This window comes from Octopus bimaculoides, chromosome 7 (genome assembly GCF_046866305.1).
Source record: "Octopus bimaculoides isolate indiv1 chromosome 7, ASM4686630v1, whole genome shotgun sequence".
Taxonomy (NCBI): domain Eukaryota; kingdom Metazoa; phylum Mollusca; class Cephalopoda; order Octopoda; family Octopodidae; genus Octopus; species Octopus bimaculoides.
The window spans coordinates 7,020,923-7,042,547 of record NC_142934.1 but is presented as its reverse complement, the minus strand read 5'-3'; the positions used below and the strand labels follow the sequence as shown (position 1 = coordinate 7,042,547).

The 21,625-nt window shown below is 34.6% G+C and overlaps 1 protein-coding gene across 12 annotated transcripts in view; it reads right to left on the bottom strand.

Moving 5' to 3' along the window:
- The window catches only part of LOC106869300 (uncharacterized), a 309,763-nt gene that overhangs the window by 10,068 nt on the left and 278,070 nt on the right, over positions 1-21,625 (bottom strand). For 2 of the 12 annotated variants that reach the window (XR_016242508.1, XR_016242509.1), the window contains one exon: positions 7,190-7,332. The exons of the other annotated variants lie outside the window; for them this stretch is intronic. The gene's annotated coding sequence lies outside the window, so the exon portion shown is untranslated. The remainder of the gene's footprint in view (positions 1-7,189; positions 7,333-21,625) is intronic. 12 annotated transcript variants of the gene reach the window in all.

The window sequence follows — 21,625 nt, the reverse complement described above, 5'->3', positions numbered from 1 at the left end:
ACATACGAAGATATATAATAAAAAAATATTCAGACAAATACATTACAAAAACACCAGGACTTACAAATATATATAACATACAGAAAATTGCACTGCTGGGCACTGCACACATCCTACGCAAAACACTTTCAATGTTCAATACAGTAACCATAAGAGCATCGCAGCAAACCACACACATACCCAAGGCACACAGAGCTGCGCTCGGTAGTGAAGTGAAAGCACGTTATAAAAATAAAACTACTGAATAATAATAATAATAATAATAATAATAATAATAATAATAATAATAATAATAATAATAATAATAATATTTTGCACAGTACCACGGATTTGCGTGTTAGTTGTTGGATCGTAACCAGTTGAACATGTGGCTGAAAATATGTGGATCCCGGATCACGAGCAGAAGTAGTGGGGGCGTACCATAGCCATGTACTGAGAGGAATTCTTTGAGGTTTGAATAATTCACCTATGGAAACATGGGTCTTTTGTTCGTCATCCTTAAAACAGACCTTATTTGAGGACTTTTTTGTGTGTGACGGGCTACTCGACGTGAAGAAAATTTTAACTGGGCCCCACTTGCAAGGTTTATCGCTGTTTATCTTGATATGAGATCACCATGTCACGCACATATGGTTGTGATGCATGTGCCTGGTGTACTCTTATCGGACGGGTTGTTATGATGTGTCGTATATTTGCACGTAGTGTCACTTTGATGGCATGCACTGATCGCTCACTCAATAATAGTAATAATAGTAGACCCCATAACATATACTCTACAGCTCAGGTACCCAACAGAAAAAAAAACACAGCTCGCATGCACAAACAATACGCAAAACAAACGTTAATACAACAAAATAGGACAATCAGACCCTATAACAAAATAAACTGATACAATACAATATCGAGAAGAGTTTCCACTCCCTCAGCAACGAAAGGAGGAACACGCAATGCTGCATATACTTCAGCAACATGGAGGTGTAGCAGGTGATTCAATAGAAATTTGCCTGAATTCTTAAATAACTGTTATTCAGGAACCTTTTGAGTGAGATGGGCTACTCGGCCTGAATAAAATTCTAAATGGGCCCCACCTGCGAGGTCATGCGCTGTTTACTTTGATATGAGATCACTATGTCACGCGCGTATGGTTGTGATGCATGTGCTTGTTGTACCCTTGTCAGACGGATAGTCATGATGCTTATATTGGTCTTCGTATATTAGCACCCCAGTGTTACTTTGATAGCATGCGCTGCTCTCTCACTCAGTGATAATAACACTCTGGGGCCCTCTTAAGAGAACATCACGGGATGTTTAATGTGAACACTAAGAGATATTGCAAAAAAAAGGAAACGTATTTACGTTTAACATGTGAGGGCAGTAAATTACTACTGAGTAACATCTGTTGATGTCAATTAAGTCATAAAGAAAATCAATCGAAAACAGAACCTAATGAAAAATTCGAAGGATAACCATTTTTGTAATTTTTATAAATTTTATTGATACCAGCATCATATAATTTATTTAATGGAAATGATACTTTTAACTCAGATATCACGTGTAAATAAATTAAGGAAAACATGTCATATTAACATAGGACGGCTTCGAAACACATTAGCCAAAAGATGGCAAATAGCATTAATATACGAAACTTGAAAATTTGAAATAATTCCCTTCGTAACACTGCGCAAGACTTGACATATCCAGAAACAAAAACACAGTAACCATAGTAAAAGCTGGCAAAGAAAATCAAGACTCGCAAATAAAACACAAAAGCTAGAATGCTCTCGATAGGAAAATGCTAATATTCTGCATGAATATTTCACTGCCGCAATCTATACCGAAATAAAACTACGGTCGTTAAGTACTTCATGACAGTAGAAATTACACCTGCAAGCCAGAATAGGGACCAACACAAATAGAATAAATAAAATGGGTAATCATTTTCAAATTTACTGCTGGAGAGAATGATGTCAAGATGCCGCGTGCCCTAAAGTCACCTTGCGCTAATGAATTGAGTGTGTCATGAATACACTCCCGTCCAAAAGAATGATTTGTTCTTCATTGATGAGATACAATTGCAATTAGCATATTCATGTTCGAACCTACCGAAAATAATTAAGAATGAATACACGAGTCATCGTCATGATAAATAAAATGAATTTGCAGAAATTGTACAGTTTAAAATCGTAAAGATCACAATGTAAATGTTGAAACAATTAAAGAGATAGCATCTTTCTATTCACTAAGTAGAGTGCCTCCAAATGATAAATGTCCAACGATGAAACTGTAACGGCTGTGGCTCACTTAATGAAAACATTCCCGAATGTCTATATCCACAGGTTAAAAGAATAGGCTGCATATATTTAATGTGTTGAGGTGGATCTACTCATACGGAATATAGAAATCCAAGCAAGCACGTTGGAAAACAAAGACAGAAAAGAAAAAACAAGAGAAACACTCGCTTTATCACTGGAAAAGGTACTGGGCCATCCCATAAATAATGCGGGTTTTCAATTCCATGAACTAAAAGTTCTAGAGAGATAGGCAGTTATTTTTTCAAAGCTATAATGGAAGTGACAAAGAACATATTCGGTATACTTTGCTTTATGCGTTCAATAAAGGCAACAACACAGCGGAATGTGCGAGGAATATGAATGCAGTATTTGGGGGTTGGACACTAAGCGTAAGCCAGTGTCAATGGTGGTTCCAGAATTTCCGAGCAGGAAACTACAGCCTAGAAGGCGAGCCTCGTCCTGGAAGATCTGTAGAGCTCAACGAGGACATCCTGCAAACCCTGGAAGAACAAAATCCCATCGAAACTGCTGCGAAACTAGCAGAGAAGCTTGGATTTGGTCATTCGACCAGTCATTCAAGTGAGCGTTAGAAGAGAAACAACCATCTTTGGTTTCATGACGAAAAGTGTTCTTTCTTCATCAGGATAATGCTCGGCCACATCCGATGAGGGTGACATTTCAAAGGCTGGAGTAGTTTGAATGGGAAACGATGCTCCATCCACCATATTCACCAGACATTGCTCCATTTGATTATCATTTATCCCACAGTCTTCAGAATCAATTGGACGGAAAAAAAATACGAATTCTGTAGAAGAGGTCAGAACAGTACTGGTGGAGTACTTTTCGTCACGGACAAGTGAATTTTGGAAGAGGGTCTTTGAAGTCTACCAGATAGATGGAAGAGCATTGTAGAAAATGAAGGAGAGTATATTTTAGATTAAAAAAGACCTTTGCTTATCTTAATTTTGAAAAATAAAAGAAGTATTAAAAAACTGCATCATTTATAAAAGAGGGAATACCAATATTACAGAAATATAACATAAAACAAGGCATACTTCAAATTAAAGAACGCCTGAAACAGATCTTCGCTAAGTCGCACCAACCTGGTCTCAGAAGCGGTCTCTGACTAAAATAAATAGACTTAACGAAATAGCAAAAACAGCAAAAGAATTCTGGGTGTTGCCTGTGCAGCGAAGGAATTTTTCACGGTCCAAATTGTTCAAATTACACTGCGTGAACAATCATGACCGTAGATCTTAATCGAAGAAAAATAATTTCGGAGGCAGAATGATGTGTAATGTAGTTTAAGGCATGTTTAAGAAGACACTAAATTAATTAGACAAAACACCTGACTTGTTCATATAGGGTAAAAGCCGTCATATTTCCAAAGAACAACAAGAACAAAAAAGAAACCTTAGAAGCTTGTCAGTAAGAGGAACATATAGTGACAAAAATGTGATGAAAAAGGTGATGCTGCTGCTGCTGTTTATGATGATGTTGGCGCCGACATCGACGACGATTTTGTGGTGGTGCTAAGCTGAGACGATGAAGAAGGCGATAATGATGTTGTTGTTGATGATGATCATGATGATGACATAGGTGGGGAGGAGGGGGAGTCGGAGGAAGTAGGTGGTAAATATAATAATGACATTGATGGTGGTGCCGATGGTTTGTAGTTGAGGGCTAAGAGTATGATGATGTGATGATGAACTTATGGCCCGTGAAGGCGACATATGTGGGTTTTATGATGATGATGATATTGGGCGTATGAGCAGTGATGATGATGATGATGATGATGATGGCAGAGGTGATATGATGTAGGTTGGTATTTCCGCAGTCCCGGAAATGAATGCAGTATCACGTTATTCGGGTTATCCAAAAGCAAAATGACATAATGCCACCACATTCACCATCACCACAAAAGATTTGATCCGCACACAAGACATATACCACATCACACCACCGCCATTATCATAGCGCACAATTACGCTATCCGTACGTATCACATCTACAACTCTTAGCATCACTTCCATCATTAACACCATGATTATTCTCCTCCTCCTCTTCCTGCTCCTAACAATCACCACCATCAGGATCATCGTCATCAAAAACACTATCTCCGCCATCACAATTCTCGTTTATCATCTCCCCTGCCGCAGTCTTAGCACCACCATCACCAGCACTATCATCATCATCATCATCAGCAGCAGCAGCAGCAGCAGCAGCAGCAGCATCATCATCATCATCATCGTAATCACCATCGTCATGACCGTCATCATCATTATCATCCCTCCGTTGTTATTCTCATTTCCCACATCACCACCACCGTGATCCCAATCTCCACAACAACTAATTATCATCATCACCATTATCCTCTCTATGCCATCATATATCTCCCTCAAGCACTTTTCAACAACATTCGTACCCAGAATCGCCCCAACCACTATCAGTCCCTCATTTAACTTCACCACTATAGCTACCAACATCCGGCACTCCAGATCCATCTTCTTCCCATCTGTCTTTATATAACGTCAATCATAATAGTTCATAGGATGTACTCATAGGAAATAAAATGTATTTTGTCTATTTAACACAGCATATTGTTACTCCGACCAGGCACTTTGAATTCGTTTTTATAATTCGCCTGACCATGATTCTGGGAACATGTAACCTCACAGCTTATCTTTCCAATAAACATAAAATATATTAGTTATTCTAAAGAGTAGAATAAGATAAACAGGAGCACTCACAGAACGCAAACCCCCGCCAAGGCAATATCAACGTCTGCTCAACGATGAGCCGAAGATGATATTTTTAAAATGAGAATATCTGAAATACACTCGACTGCTCCCATCAACATGAATACTGAAAATGAACCCGATCGCGCTCAAAAATTAAGTAAAAAAAAACAAAACAGGAAAAATAATCCTGAATCCTTGTCCGGTACCGAATCGATCCCAAAATCTAATCAGTTTGTGTCAGTCACAAGGCCAAACATCCCTAAAAGTTCCATCCGAATCCATCCAGTGATTCTTGAGATATCTTGCCTACGGACAAACAAACAAACACGACATATAACGGACAAAACTTATTTAAAACAGATTACCCGTATCCATGAACACATCAAAGAGCTACGAAAATAATCGACCAGATAACGATATATTTGGAGTTTCGTATCAGACGCTTGGCTTGAACTCGTTACGAATGAAATGTATAACGCGTTTTGCATCTTCCCACAAAAGATTCAATGTGAATAAACCGGGCCGTCCCCTACCTCAAGTGTCACAAATAAAGAAACAAATATCAGACCGTTGGAGCAATGAATACTATGTTAAAGTGCTACATTCCTATAAACATTAACACAATATAAAACATGCACAGTCCCTATAAGAGAAGCGTATAAATTGATGAAGAAAAATAAACGAATAACATAAAATGTGAATGCAAAGTATATAAATTTTAAAATGATTTTGCATATACTGATCCACACAAAAAGAAACAACTTATTTTTTAAAATACAACAAATCCAAAGAAGAAAGCTAAATGAATTGCAATGAATCGCCTATATATATATATATATATATATATATATGGTGAAAATTTACGAAAAAACAAAACTCGAAAATGGGGATGTAAACAACAAACAGATGTATTAGTTCAGCGCTTGGAAAGTGAGAAAGTCTTTTACGTTTCGAGCCTAGGCTCTTCGACAGAAATAAAACAAAGAAATAAAAACAGGGACAGAAAATAGAGAAAGGTTTAGTGGCTAGTGACCTATCATGGCGAATAACGAACAGAGGGGTCACACAGGAGAGCAGGGAAGAAGGGAACATAATAAAGTAGTGGTCATCCCAAAATGAAGGTGCGCGTGCGTGTATATGTGAGAGCGTGTATGTGCGTGTGGAAGGGGGCTGGTGACATTGACGTGCGCGTGTGTGTATGTGTAGCTGTGTGGTTGATGGTGTAGGTACTGGGAAATGGATTGGGCATTACAAAGAAAAACGAATTAATATAGACAACGATGATGACAGTCACGAAAAGTACCCTTCGAAATATTGAACCGAATACAAAAACAACAAAACTCCCTCAAACACACCTGTAACAACAAAAGGTATGAAAACATTCATCACAAGAAGACAACATAGGTCACAGTACAGGGATCCAAAGAGAACCAATAAAGAACATATTCAGGCAAAATCACAAAATCTATGGACATCGATTAACATGAAATACTGTCTCTCTGACCCCAAAACTAGACGGTCCCTGAAAGTATAAATACATGTAACACGGATCTCCCAGAAATTCTACCGACGAAAAGAAACAAATCTAATGATGTCAGACGGTATCATCAAAACAATTTAGTAGCAGAGGGAATATTGAAATAAACGGATTGGTCCTAATCCACAAGGAATATCTGCAGCCTAACATAACAATAATCAGTTGAAAGTAAATATACTAAATAGATTTTAGAATAAAAAAACCTGTTTAACCTAGTGGAATGGAAAAGTAATTCTGAGACATGAAAACAGGGACAAAGATCCTCGTAAATTTAAAAAGAAAACACTTCTGGATGCAATAGAAATGCTTAAGCAAATTATAGAGCAAAAGCGTGCAGATGATACTGCAAAAAGAAAAAAAAACTGAAGCGTATCTTCTAAGAAAACGAGATAAATAAAATACAGAAGTATTTTACTGGGACATTATCACAATAACAAAAATAAAATAAATGAAAACACTGGAGAACACACCAATATCAACAGATATGAAAGCAAACTAGCACGGAATATAGAACAAATGCATTCGGCACAACCAAAAAGCAAAATGGATGAGAAGGGAAAAGGTTAAAATGGTACAATAGCACAGCCAACATGGCTACCTTTAGCCAACAAAACACTCACCAACACTGCAAACGACTGGAGATCCCCTGGAATTGACAAAGTACCCAATTTCTGGCTGAAGCACCGGGCCCAGTACTCATGAATCTGTAGCAGCAATATTCAATGAACTCGTAAGCAGATCAGAGTCAACATCTGAATGGCTGCTGGAGAGGAAAACAATATTAATTCCCAAAACAAAATCAATTGAGAAACACCAAATTACAAGCCTATACGCTGCGTACCCAAACTTACAAGGTCCTTACACACTATAAAACAAACTGTCTACTCACATGGAAAGCAATGACATCTTACGGGGGAGAACAGAAGCGCTGGAAAGGGATATACAAATATAAAGAGAAGCTGCTGCGGAACAGGCCTTTTATTGAATGAAGATAGCACAAAGAAGAAACTCATTTTAGTTTGTCGTGAATTGCTTACTGAGAGTATATATATATATATACACACACACACATATATATATATATAGAAGTATATGTATGTGTATATATGTATATATATATATATATATATATATATATATATATATGTGTATATATATATATATATATACATACATATATATCTATATATATGCATAAATATATATATATATATACATATATATATATATATACATATATATATACATATATATATATATATATATATATATATATATATATATATATATATATATATATATATATATATATATATATATATATATATATATATATATATATATATATATATATATATATATATATGCATAAATATATAAATATATATATATATATGTATATATATCGAAATAGAAAATAACTACATCCTTGCGAAGCACAGAGGAGATGATTAAAACAAGCCTTATAATAAAACAAGCCTTATAATAAAACAAGCCTTATAATCTTTGAAGGAAACATCTTAGCCCTCTGTAATTTGTTTACCACTGACTCCATTAACAAATTTGCCGAATGCAATCACAAATGGCTATAAAGGCTATAAATTCTGCAGGAGAAAATAGGAAGCATCTCTTGAAGATTGCAGCCATAAAACTATTTATGAAGGAAATTACTCAATATGCATTTGCAGATTCTTCTACGAGATAGATATTGTGTATGAATTCAATCAAGATATACAAATAAGAACAGGACTAAAAATATGAGCTACTATTAAAAGAGGTAAAACAAAAAATAAAACTGAGAACATTAAAGTAGTCCCAGACACCCAATTCCAGTGAATGTTAATAGAACTATCCATATAGATATGACGTTCAAGGAACTGATAGAAAAAAAACAACAACATAGAGAAATAAACTAAAGCAGTAGAAAAAACCCAGAAAAGTATGAGACTAATATTTTAAAATATCCGTTTTATATATACGATAATATATGTGTGTGTGTGTGTGTGTGTGTGTGTGTGTGTGTGTGTGTGTGTGTGTGTATTCATATATATATATATATACACATACACACACATATAGATATGTGTGGACGTATGTATGTATGTAGTTTCGAAGTTAGAAACTTCAGTTCCAACATAATAAAATGATAAACTAGAAGTTGATTTTCGTAAGAAAAACCGAGTAACAGAGTTTCAAATCTACCAAGCCAAAGCTGATATAGATATAATGTACGTGAAATATAGGCATATACTATTAATAAAATATACAAAGATTGTGACTAGAGAAATTCCAAGAAACAAGTAAACAAATAAAGCCTTATGAGGGAATAAAGGGAAATGAAGAAAGAAACAATCTCTTCTACAAATACAAGTAAACGAAACGACTGAGTAAAAACTCAAAGTCAGCTGCCTGGAAAGATTTAGATTAGAGCACGGCATTAGAAAAACTTTGAAAAGAAAGCCATAGACAAAATCAAACAATGCTGAAGTGAAAGTGAAAAGATGAACTCCGTCCCATCCCTGCAAAAGTCGAAAGAGAAGTAAAGCAGAGCTAGAAATCTGCAATGACCGAAAGCACTTGGCTAGAAAGAGAAAAGCGGAAGATAAGATGTGAGCTGCATGAAGGCAATGCTTAGCTACAAACTATAAAAGCCGAAAAAGAAATGCGAAGCGTAGAGCATGTAATCAGTGCAATTGACCACATTATGATGAAGTTGTCTAGTCTTTTGCCCATTGTATTACGATCGACATGGTCGAGTCAACAGCTATGCTCACCGGAAGATATGTCCTCACGATAAATCGTATGAACAAGAACTAACCACCATACCGTGTTAACTTCTTGTTTAAGCAAATAGAAGTGATATTTAAAAAAAATAACACATGCTCTTGCTAGGGAAACAAATGAAACAACATAGGTAGCAGATTATCATCCGTCTATAATTATTAACAAAAATACATATTGTGCCATGATTAGCTACAGCATCAAGGAATGAATAAACAGCAGTGCAAACTACCCGAGTGCTTAAAACGAAGCAAAATGTTCGCTTTACTTAAATATGAACTCATAGGTCGCTTTCGATACGTGAGTGCCTAGTTGTTCGATGAACTGGACAAGGTAATAATTGAATTTAAGTATCATGCTAAGTGTTGAATAGTCCTCGTTATTCTCATACAGAATACACCTAACGCAAATATGATGAAGCTGAACCTTTGAATTGAGTATAAAAGACCCGACTATTTTCTACATTGTTTCTGTCCACTAACATCTACTTACAAGGTTTAAATGAGCCCAATGTTGTAAATGAACGTTCACAAAATACTGGTCAGTGAGACCGATTCTTGGATTGCATGGTTGTAAAAGAAGAATTTTAACCACTTAGCTATGCCTGCGACAACTTAAAACTTGTTACCCTTAAAAGCTGGTCGTCGCTGAGTAAAATCGCAGAAGTTGAGAAAAATACGATGCTATATTAAAATGCGAAACTTTTCGGCATTGACAACAAAACGCTTGGAGGTTTTCGTTTGATAGTGCACTACAATGCTGCATGTGTTTTGAACGCTCTTAAACAGTTCGAACTAAGGACGTAGATGGTTCCTTACTGGCAAGAACACATGGTTCCCAAGAAAACACCAACAGATGAAACAGTATCCCAGTTGGCTTCAGTTGGTATATTCCTACACTTATACGGTAATCAATCATGTTAGCAAGATCGTATTATATGTTGCCAAGGTACGAAATTTCATGTACCTGAGTCAACAAGAAAACTTGCTAATCAGTATGCAGGAAGTACATTGATTGACGATGCCATAATGAATTTCACACATTTTAATGGTCACAATGAATATAAATTGCAGTCTCAAGAAATACTCACTGGGATATTCCAAGGTGGGAGAAGTACTTTCCGCTTTCACTTCATTCAATGTTAATTTTGTTTTTCCTTTATTTAAAAGTACTAAATAGGGATAGTGCAAAGGCCAGCAAAATAGTTTGTTGATTATCGGCTAGCATTTTAGCACGGACATTAAAATGTTTTTTGGGTAGCAAAATACATGAAATTGGTAATAAATGAGTCTTCAAAGTTGAACAGATGAATCGTAAATTTAATGAACCGACATAGATAATTTGGACCACTCGCTATTTTACCAGTATTTGCGTATAGATTATTGTAAAATTATGTGTGTGAGGACTATCCGAAACAATGGGAAACAAATTTTCATGAGAGTCAAAAGAAAAGAAAAATTCCCATCTCAATAGCAAGAAACCTCTTTTCGCCATTAACACACATACAGTGAAAGCTCATAAATTGTCACAGACCGCAAAACGAGTTGTCTATTGAAAAGAATTCATTGTATTCAATATGTCTGACAGACAATGGCTGTACATCTTCTAAATGAGGCGATGGCGGACGACAAATGAACTTCAAGAAACAATATGAGATGGTAATCATTAATGTTGCCTACGATCTTTCTAACTAAAATGACCTGCTTCGTAACCTTGTACACGCTGCATTAAAAAAAGTAGCAAACCAATTATACCTGTAGTGATAAAATTCTCCAACGAAATTGGTTTACACTTCAAAACAGGTAAATTCTGAATCTAAACAGGAACAATGCTGACATTCTGATGAGAAATAAATCAGTTAACCATTGAGACCTGCTTTTACATACTCAATAGCTTCGTGACTGGAACTCCTATATATACAAAAATCCCACCTGAGTGAGAGAGAAGCAGTAACAGTTGTGACACTTTAACAGGTTTTCAGCGTTAGTGATATCAAAAAGAAAATATTCGCAACTTCTGCTGTAATATAGATGACAAATTATCACTTTTGTCAATTATTATTATTATTATTATTATTATTTTGACAAAATATACTTGCAACATAGTTATATAGCTAAGCTGCGCTATACGAGTCGAGCCCTCAGCATTTAACCGCTTTAAGAAAAACCATTGTGGTACAACTATTCACTTCCCCCTGTTTTGGGAGTCAGACATAGTTAATCCTCAACGTATCACAGTAACAAATATTGAACCCATATTGCATATATTAATTTCAATGTGATACAAAATTGCAAAACTAAAACAATGGACATACGTAAGGTGGAGAATTTTTTTTTTCTCTTTTTGAATCAAGCCCAGTTATTTTGTGGAGGGGGAATATCAGATTATATCGATCCAAGTTCTTCACTGCTACTTTATTTTAGCGATTCTGAAAGAAAGATAGACAACATTGACCTCGGCAATATTTGAACTAAATACATAGAGCGATGGAAGAAACGCCACCATGCATTTTGTCCAGAGTGTTAATATGTCATATTTTCTCGTTGACTTTTGCAAGATTGCTACCCTGGATATCTCCTCCCTCCTCAAATCAAAACTGACAACGTTTTTGTACGGTATCGTGGTCTACTAATTGAGAAAACCCTTGCAACTTTTAAAATCGCTTTGTCTTAATTACATTACAAACAGTAGGAATGAAAATTTTGAGAAGTAAATTGAATTTCAGTCGACGAAATTGGTAAAAACAAATATAGATTTACAGGGCTATGATGAGTACAGAATGAGCCACTATAATATAAAATGATACTCCTTTCTACTAAAAGCAAACGGCCTCGAATTTTGGGGGAAGGGGCTAGTCGATTACATCGACCCCAGTGTCTCACTGGTACTTAATTTATCGACCCTGAAAAGATGAACGGCAACGTCGATCTCGTCGGAATCTAAACTCATAATGTAAAGACGGACAAAATGCCGCTAAGCATTTCGTCCGGCGTGCTAACGATTCTGCCAGATTAATACCTTGAAATATTATCTCAAATTTTCAAAGTTTAGCACATCACCGGCGTTTTCAGGGAGGGCGATGGTAAATTGCAAGGACACCAACATTTAATTGAACTTACTAGATCGACCTCGAAACGATAAATACAAATCGATATCAGAATGTAAAGACTGACGAAATGTCGCTAAGCATTTTGGCCGGCGTGGTAACGATACAACCAGCTCACTGATAAATATAAATAATGATAATAATAATAATGATAATAATAATAATAATAATAATAATAATAATAATAATAATAATAATAATAATAATAATAATAATAATAATAATGATAATAATAATATGAAAAAGAATAAGAAAAAGAAAACTGGTGGCGTTTAGCATGCAAGAATGGTGCTCGAGTATTCCGAAAGTATTCAATGTTAAAAAAGAAGAAAATGGAAAAAGTGGGGTGAATGTGCAATAGCTGCATAACACTTGTAAAATTTACTGATCATTTCTATCTATGATTAGTGTATTCTGTTTATAATTGTCATCGACCTCAGGGCTTTCTAAACAATAGTAGCACGGTTAATATCAGTAAAAGAACAATTAAGAGTTTATCCAATACCGTCGCACGCAGAAAGGGCAAATAATACGAATAAAAACCATATTCTCCAGCCTAGAGTTAATAAACGGAACACACACACATACACACATGGAATCTGGGGTATAAGAAGTACGACAAAAGGAGACGGACGTTTTGCGTCGATTTGCGCAAATTAAAACAGAAACTACCTTATTATATCCTTTACAAAATGTTTTCAAGGGAAAACTATCTTAACAGAGTAGCTAACTGAAAGCAGATATTGTTTAAATACTTATCTATTGACTTATTTAAAAGAGAAAATATATATCAGAAAAATACGAGTGACGAACAGTAAGAAACCCGATCAGACAGCACTTACATGTGCAACAAGTATATGTTAGAAGATTCACAACTCAACGACACCAAAGCATGAAACACATACAAAACACATACAAAACACTAAACACCAAAACAGAACCAAGAAAACAAACAAAAAAAGAGAAATAAAAAAAAAAGAGATATAAGATGATTAAAGTATAGGAAATTTATAATATGGAAATGGTAACGATAACAAGCTAAAGGTGAAAATAAATTAAGCATTTTAAAGGATAAAAGTTCATTGTATGCTCCAACGATATTACGTAGTCTTCTTTTCAATAATGACTGCATTGTGCTTTCAGTTGTTTTTGTTAAGTATTCTGTAACTGACCTAGGGTTTTATTTTATCACATTCTGTTATTTACTTAATTCGTTTTGCTCATGTCCGTGATATAATCATGGTTTACGGTCTCAAAACTTTTGTTAGATGCTGGGTTCGTAAATAACAATTTTGTCACATACTTTGGGAGAATATTATGATCAAATTCTGTGATAAAATGTCAACAACAGGGGCAGGTGTGGCAATGCGGTAAGAAGTTTGCTTCTCAATCAGATGCCTGCAAGTTCCGTTCCACTATGTAGCACCTTCGGCATGTGCCTTGTACTATAACCACAGGCTGACGAAAGCCATGTAAGAGGATTTGGAGACTGAAAGTAACCAGTTGTATATGTGTGTGCGTGAGTGTGTGTGTGTGGGGGGTGTCTGTGTCTGCGTTTGTCTCCACCATCACTTGATAAGCGATGTTGGCGTGTTTACTTTCCTGTAACTCAGCGGTTCGGCAAATAGGTCCGATAGAAAAAATACAAGGCTTTGAAAAGTATTTGTATCGATTCGTCCGATTAAAATTCTTTTAAGGCGTTGCACAAGCATGGCCACATTCTAATGACTGAAACAAAGGGAACAGTGGCAGCGAGAGACCCTACAAACAATGTTATTGAAAAGAACGAATACATCATCAAGAATCTGTAGACCCTAAAACTTACGAATCTATAACTTATCTTTTTAAAAACTTACACAGGATTATTTGCCTTAATTTTACCGAAGTAAATAATCAACTGGAAAAAATATGTTTCCAGATGAGCAGCAAGCATATCAAAATATTTAAATGCCTTGGAAAAAGAAAAACTCCAAGGATTCCATATCCGGTTGTCTTCTGTCTGAAGCTAACATCTTAAACTGGCATATCAAACAACGGTGAAATCAGATAAAAGCATTTATTTTTTTGTATATGGACTACCTCAAGTTATACAATGACAATGTTAAGAAAACTTTCCTCAAAAAAATGTCTATTATTGCAAAGTAATTTGCATGATATTATGCTGAGGACAATGTGCATAAACCAACCTGAAGACAGTGAAACTAGGAAAATTATCTTGCTATATAAAGAAAGTAATATAAGAAAGCTTGCGGCAAATACTAGCATAGAAACACTTTAGAATCAATGAACAGGACCGAATAGTATATCTTCTGCACACACATACAACTGAGAGAATTTAAGCAGGATATACTGGAGACAAAGAAAATTATTATATAAAACAGTGAAATATGAAAAAATAGCCCCTAAGGACTAATGTAATCGATGTTCTTTTAATAAGCTATAGTCATGATAATCTCTATAGGTCGCCGACTTAGCTGAATTTGAATTCAGGAAGTAAAACCGGACGAAATGCCGATAACATCAATAAGGTACCCTTTTTTTAAAAAGCACCAAAGATTCTAAATCACATGTATAAAAGAAAATTGATATTCCAGCCACTAATAGTGGTCTACTTCTCAAGTATATGTTCGCTTTCATTTAGTGACTCTGTAACCTCTACTTCGACAAGAACGGTGAAAGCTATACTTCTTTGTATTGACAGCAAAAGTACCGAAATGTATGCTGAGTCTCTTCTAATAGAAACAAAATCATATTAGCCCGCGACTAACATTTCTTTTTTGTTTGGGTTTGTCTGACTGATTTTTTTCCTTTTCTACTTAGCTGTTTAATTTACCAGCGACAAGTCTGTTAACACTTACGTAACTGGTATGACGTGTTCTGGAGTCTGATGGATTTCTAGACATGTTCTATTTTCACAAATAGAAACAAAATGGTCGGTGTTAAAATACAGCAATATACTTGTTTAACTTGTGTTGTTTGTGACATAAATCTGAAGAACGAGTAAACTACTTAAATAATAATAATAATAATAATAATAATAATAATAATAATAATAATAATAATAATAATAATAATAATAATAATAATAAAGACCTACCAAAAACTGAGCAAGACCTACCAAAAACTGAGTAAAGACCTACCAAAAACTGAGCAAGACCTACCAAAAACTGAGCAAGACCTACCAAAAACTGAGCAAATATAAAAATCTTGAAATAGAAATTAGCAAAATGTGGAATCTGAAGACGAAAACAATACCTATTGTCATAGGTGCCCTGGGAATGACAGCGAAACGGGCTGATTACTACCTAGATCAGATTCCAGGAAACCCCAAAATGGCTGAAGTTCAAAAGATAGTGCTCATGGGAACTGCCCATATCCTACGTAAAATACTGTCTATGTGATCTCAAATTTTAAAGCAAACACATAATTTTCTTATGGTTTCTTAAACATTCACTTAAACAAAACTGTACAAATCCAAATATATGGTACCCTAGGCATAACACCTACATGAACTTCTAACTTGTTGTCTCTTGAGGTCTCTGGGTGAGACTTGGATCGAACTTGTACAAATGCAAAACAAAAGTCAAACATAAAATAATAATAATAATAATAATAATAATAATAATAATAATAATAATAATAATAATAATAATAATAATAATAATCCTCTCTAATATAGGCACAAGGCGAACAATTTTTTTAGTGGAGACAACTAATCGAATACATCGACTGAAGATCTCAACTGGTACTTCATTGAACTCGAAAGGCTGAAGCCAAAATCAACCTCGGTGAAATTTGAGCGGAACTAAATGCCGGTAAGCGTTTCGTCTGGCGAGCTAACAGTTCTGCCAGTTCGCCGCCTTAATAATAATAATAATAATAATAATAATAATAATAATAATAATAATAATAATAATAATAATAATAATAATAATAATAATGATGATGATGATGATGATGATGATGATGACTCCAGAAGGAGTCACCGAAAACAAAGGATTGCAAAATCCTGTGGTATGCGGTGATCCAATGCGATCACTCGACCAGACATCGGAAAGCGGACATTGTTGTGGTGAATAATAAAGGAAGAAGATGTATAATGAGGTTTACCTTTATCGTATGTTTGTGTGTATGCATATATACACATCAATTCACGTGTCTATTCAGTCACGTTCAAGTACTATGAAAGAAGGTTAGGGTAAGGTTTAGGATTACTGTATGTAGCGATAGTGTTGGCGTGAATACGCAGAAACGTATACATACATAAATACTTGTGCGCGTATGTGTATGTGTATGTGTATGTACAAGCCAAGACCCGTGTCAAATTCCGTTTGCTGCTCTATCTCTTTCTGTCAAGCTCCAGTAAATTGGAAGAAGAAAACAACGTCTGACACTCAAAAATTGGAACAGAGAATGAATTACGAGCTGGATTATATAATACAAAGTACATAAAGACGCTCACTGACAATGTAGCAGGTGAAAAAGGAAAATTATTCAATTGAGCGGAGAATAAAACATAAAAAGGATGGAATACACAGAGAGGTTAGATATTACGAGTGATAGTACGAGTGGGGAGCTAGGGAAGTAAAGAATACACAGAGAGGTTAGATATTACGAGTGATAGTACGAGTGGGGAGCTAGGGAAGTAAAATGGTAATATAAGTCTAGGGATTTATAGATTTATAGAGAAAAGAATAAATAGAAAAATATAGAAAATGAGATGTTTTTGTATGATATCGGAAACGTGGGAGGAGGGTTTTGATAATAAGGGAAGTGGTGGAAGCATTTTTTGATTGGGAGCAAAAGGAGAATGACGTACACTCGTATATAAACACAACACACACAGGCGCCCGCGTACACGCACACACACACACACACACACACACACACACACACACACACACACACACACACACACACACACACAGGCGCCCGCGTACACACACACACACATGCATTTATCTTTTATCTTTTACTCGTCAGTCATTTCACTGTTGCTGCACTGGGACACTCCCTCCAAAGATTTTAGTCGAAGAAACCACCCTATTTTATTTCTTTGGTACTATCAACCTCCTTCGACGAGTAGATGGGGAATAAAGCAATCGATCATTGAATGGGGGGCACAGAGATACAAAGATACACACTTCATACATACCTATACACAAACATTCATATATATATATATATATATATATATATATATACATATATGTATATATATATATATATATATATATACGTATATGTATATGTATATATATATATATATATATATATATATATATATATATATATATATATATATATATACGTATGTGTATATATACACATATAAGCACGCATACGAAGTGTTTCCACACAGTTTTCTCTAACAAATTAATTCGCGAGACATTGGTCGCACGGGGATTAGTAGAAGACAGTAGCCGAAAGTGGTGTGCAGTGGACTGAAACTACCTAATTCCAAAGCCACCTTTTTAAACACAGAGCCACCCCTGCAGCATGCATATTATATATATATATATATATATATATATATATATATATATATATATATATATATATATATATATATATATATATATATATATATATATATATATATATTTGAATAAGTTAGTCAACAAGAAGGAGTAGGGTTGGACATTTATTTGCAATCACTACAATTGTTTCCACGCAACGCAGTTCTCCAGGCTTGCAGCTATTTCGTTATGTAGTCATTTTCCTACATTATGAGATCTAGTTGTGTTTCCTGAGACGATATATGAATATTATCTCAGTAAATTTAAATTCTCGACTTCAAAAGCATCCGATTTGTATGTCTGTTTGGTTGCAGCTTGCCAACGGACATTCAGCAACAACACATCTCTTGATATACTCAGTGGCTACTACCAACTCCAGGCCACGACATATAGATGGGATGCTGTGGAAGCCGAGAATTTCAATTTATGGAGACAATATTTATATATTTCATGAGGAAACACAGCTAGATCTCATAATGTAGGATAACAGTTCCATAAACAAAAACCTGCAAGACTCGAGAACTACGTTGCGTGGAAACAATTGTAGTGATTGCAAATAAATGCCCAACTGTACCCCTTCTTGTTGACTCTAACTTATTCAATTACTTATTCACACACTACAGAAGCCCATATGCAAATCTGGAAGTACGTATAGTACTTTTATTGACTAGCAGAACATGACATAACTACACACATACACACACACACACACACACCTTTATATATATTCACACACACATGCACACATATGTATATTTATGTATATATATATAGTTGGCGAGTAAGAAACTTATATACTGAAGTCTGTGAGTGAGTCCATAGGAAGGAAAGAGGGAAGTTAAGGAATTGAAGAGACAGCTTTTCAATTATAATCACAAGTGGTGCATGTGAAGATATTCTTGGTTACACTTCGAACTGCAGACGAAGATGAAGATTATCAGAGGAAAAGCCAATGTTCCATGTGTGTTGGAGAGTAGATAATTGCTGCCAAACGATAACATAAAATGCAAGAATAAATGAAAGCAAAGGCCCTTGTATAAAATAAGGTTAACTGAAAGATGACAAAATGAAACGTAAGAAAACAGAACGACATTTGATGTAGATATGTTTACTGAAAGTAGATAAAGACAAGATTAGGCTTCGTGACTAATCTGATATACATACGTATACATACACACACACACACACACACACACACATATATATATATATATATATATATATATATATATATATAAATACATACATACATATATAAAGATATACACACATATAGATATATGAAGAAGCCTATCTATATGTATATATATTTATATATATAAGATATGTATGTATATACATGTATGTATATATATATACACATATATGTAGATATATATATATATATATATATATATATATATATATATATATGTATATATATATATATATATATATATATATATATATATATATATATATATATATATATATATATATATATATATATATATATATATATATATATACAAACATACATACGTGATCTGATCAAGAAGTATCCGGACTGTTGCCACAACAAAGATGCTAAAGCACGAAGAGTGAAACCGCTCGACACAGAACGACTGGAACTGCTGCCGTGCATGCACCGCTTGGAATTAACGTGTGAAGCGAGTGTTTGTCACATTGACTATGAGAGCGAAAGTTGAGCAGAGAAACTTCATCAAATTTTGCCAAAAGCAATGTTTTCAAAACGTTTTCATCGTTCTCGACACAGTGAAACAGAAACTTGAGTGCCTTTTTGGTCATCTGAAGCAAGTTTTGGCACAAACTTGGCAGACACGCGTCTCGTGCCCAAATCGTCAGTGATAATGAACTGAACTGAACCGTGACTAATCTGCACATCCTCTGATAAGTCACGGATGGTGATTCGATGATTTCCCCTTACAACTGCATGCACATCTGTGATGTTAGTCTCAGTTCTGCTAGTTGCGTGTCTCTCAGAAAGTTTGTCAATATCGATATGTTTCAGCCATCTTGAAAACGTTTGAACCACTCGTACATTTGTGTGCGGCTCATACACTCCTCACCATACACCTTCGGCAACGTTGCGTAGGCCTCTGAGCAGGTATCGCCACGACAACTGTCTCTGTCATGGTCACAGCAGAGGTCAATGTCCATCTGTGCCAAGTGGTTTCATTCTGCGTGCTTTAGCGTCGTTACTATAGCAACAGTCCAGATACTTATTGATCAGACCTCGTACATATATATATATATATATATATATATATATATGTGCATATATATATATATATATATATATATATATATATATATATATATATATATATATATATATATGTGTGTGTGTGTGTGTGTGTGTGTGTGTGTGTGTGTGTATGTGTGTGTATGTGTGTGTATGTGTGTGTATGTGTGTGTATGTGTGTGTCTGTGTCTATGTAAATATTGGACATGTTTCAACGAATTAAAAATAAATATATGTGAGAATAGTTTAAATATTATCATTGTTTTTTTAAATGATATAAAATGTTGGCGAAACACTACTTAAAGAGATACTGGAAATATAATTTGCTTTTGATTAAGTATAGCTGCAAGATTTCGATGAATTGGCTTTAAAATTATAATTAAAGCCTAAGTCGAGTTTTACTGATTTCTATAAGGACTTCTAGCGACCTATTGCAGACAATAACCTAAGCCTCAGATATTAAATGTAATACACGCTTTCTTCAATCGGCCTTCCCTTTCCAGTTTAGTAATATCGTAAGAAGCTACGAACATTTGTAAATGTCTCGCCACAAAACTTCCATATATTTTCCTTATTTTGGAAATCAGAGTTATCTTTATTTACTATCAACAAGTTACACAGATGTATTAGTCAATGGAATGCTGAAATGTGTTGGCAAACATTATTTACTCGAAGAATCAAGATTTTGTAAGGGAAAACTTTTAGTATCGGCCGAAAGTGAATGAATAACTTGTCGCCAAAACTGGAAGAAAAATCGGTTTTAAATCATACTTAAATAAGGAAAATAAAAAGGTTGTTCCATCCAAATGAGTTAGTAATGTGGTTAAATCAGTATTTTAACACTAAAATACAACGAGCATTCAACTATAGAATTCCTGTGTAAGTTTATTTGAGTTCCATAAATATAAAATTAAAACTGTTGGTACAAAAAATCAGACAGCAAATAAAGAAAAATAGTGATTAAAAATTTAATAAATTAACTGAACGTATAAAGAAACAAAATTAATAATTGTATAATGATTTCAAAAATCTTGAACTCCTGAAGAACGTTAGCAAAAATGCTTCAAACTCTCCTCGCTGATTCTGAGATAATTTAGTTTTATTTCATCTATAAAAAATAAACACTTTGTAAACCAATATAGATATTCAAAACTACATATTGAATATATATTGCAATGTATAAGTATTCAAATACCGTTATATTTTTATTAATTCTGATGCTTACTAGTTTATATAAAATATATGATAAATAGGAATTTTTATCAGAAAATTATTTCGTGAGAGTATCTCCGTATACTTTAATCTTCGTTATTTTTAGCTGAAAATCAACTTATTAAAATAAATATGTAATATCCAAATAATGAAAATGAATATAAATAAAAAATAATGGAAACATAAACAGACT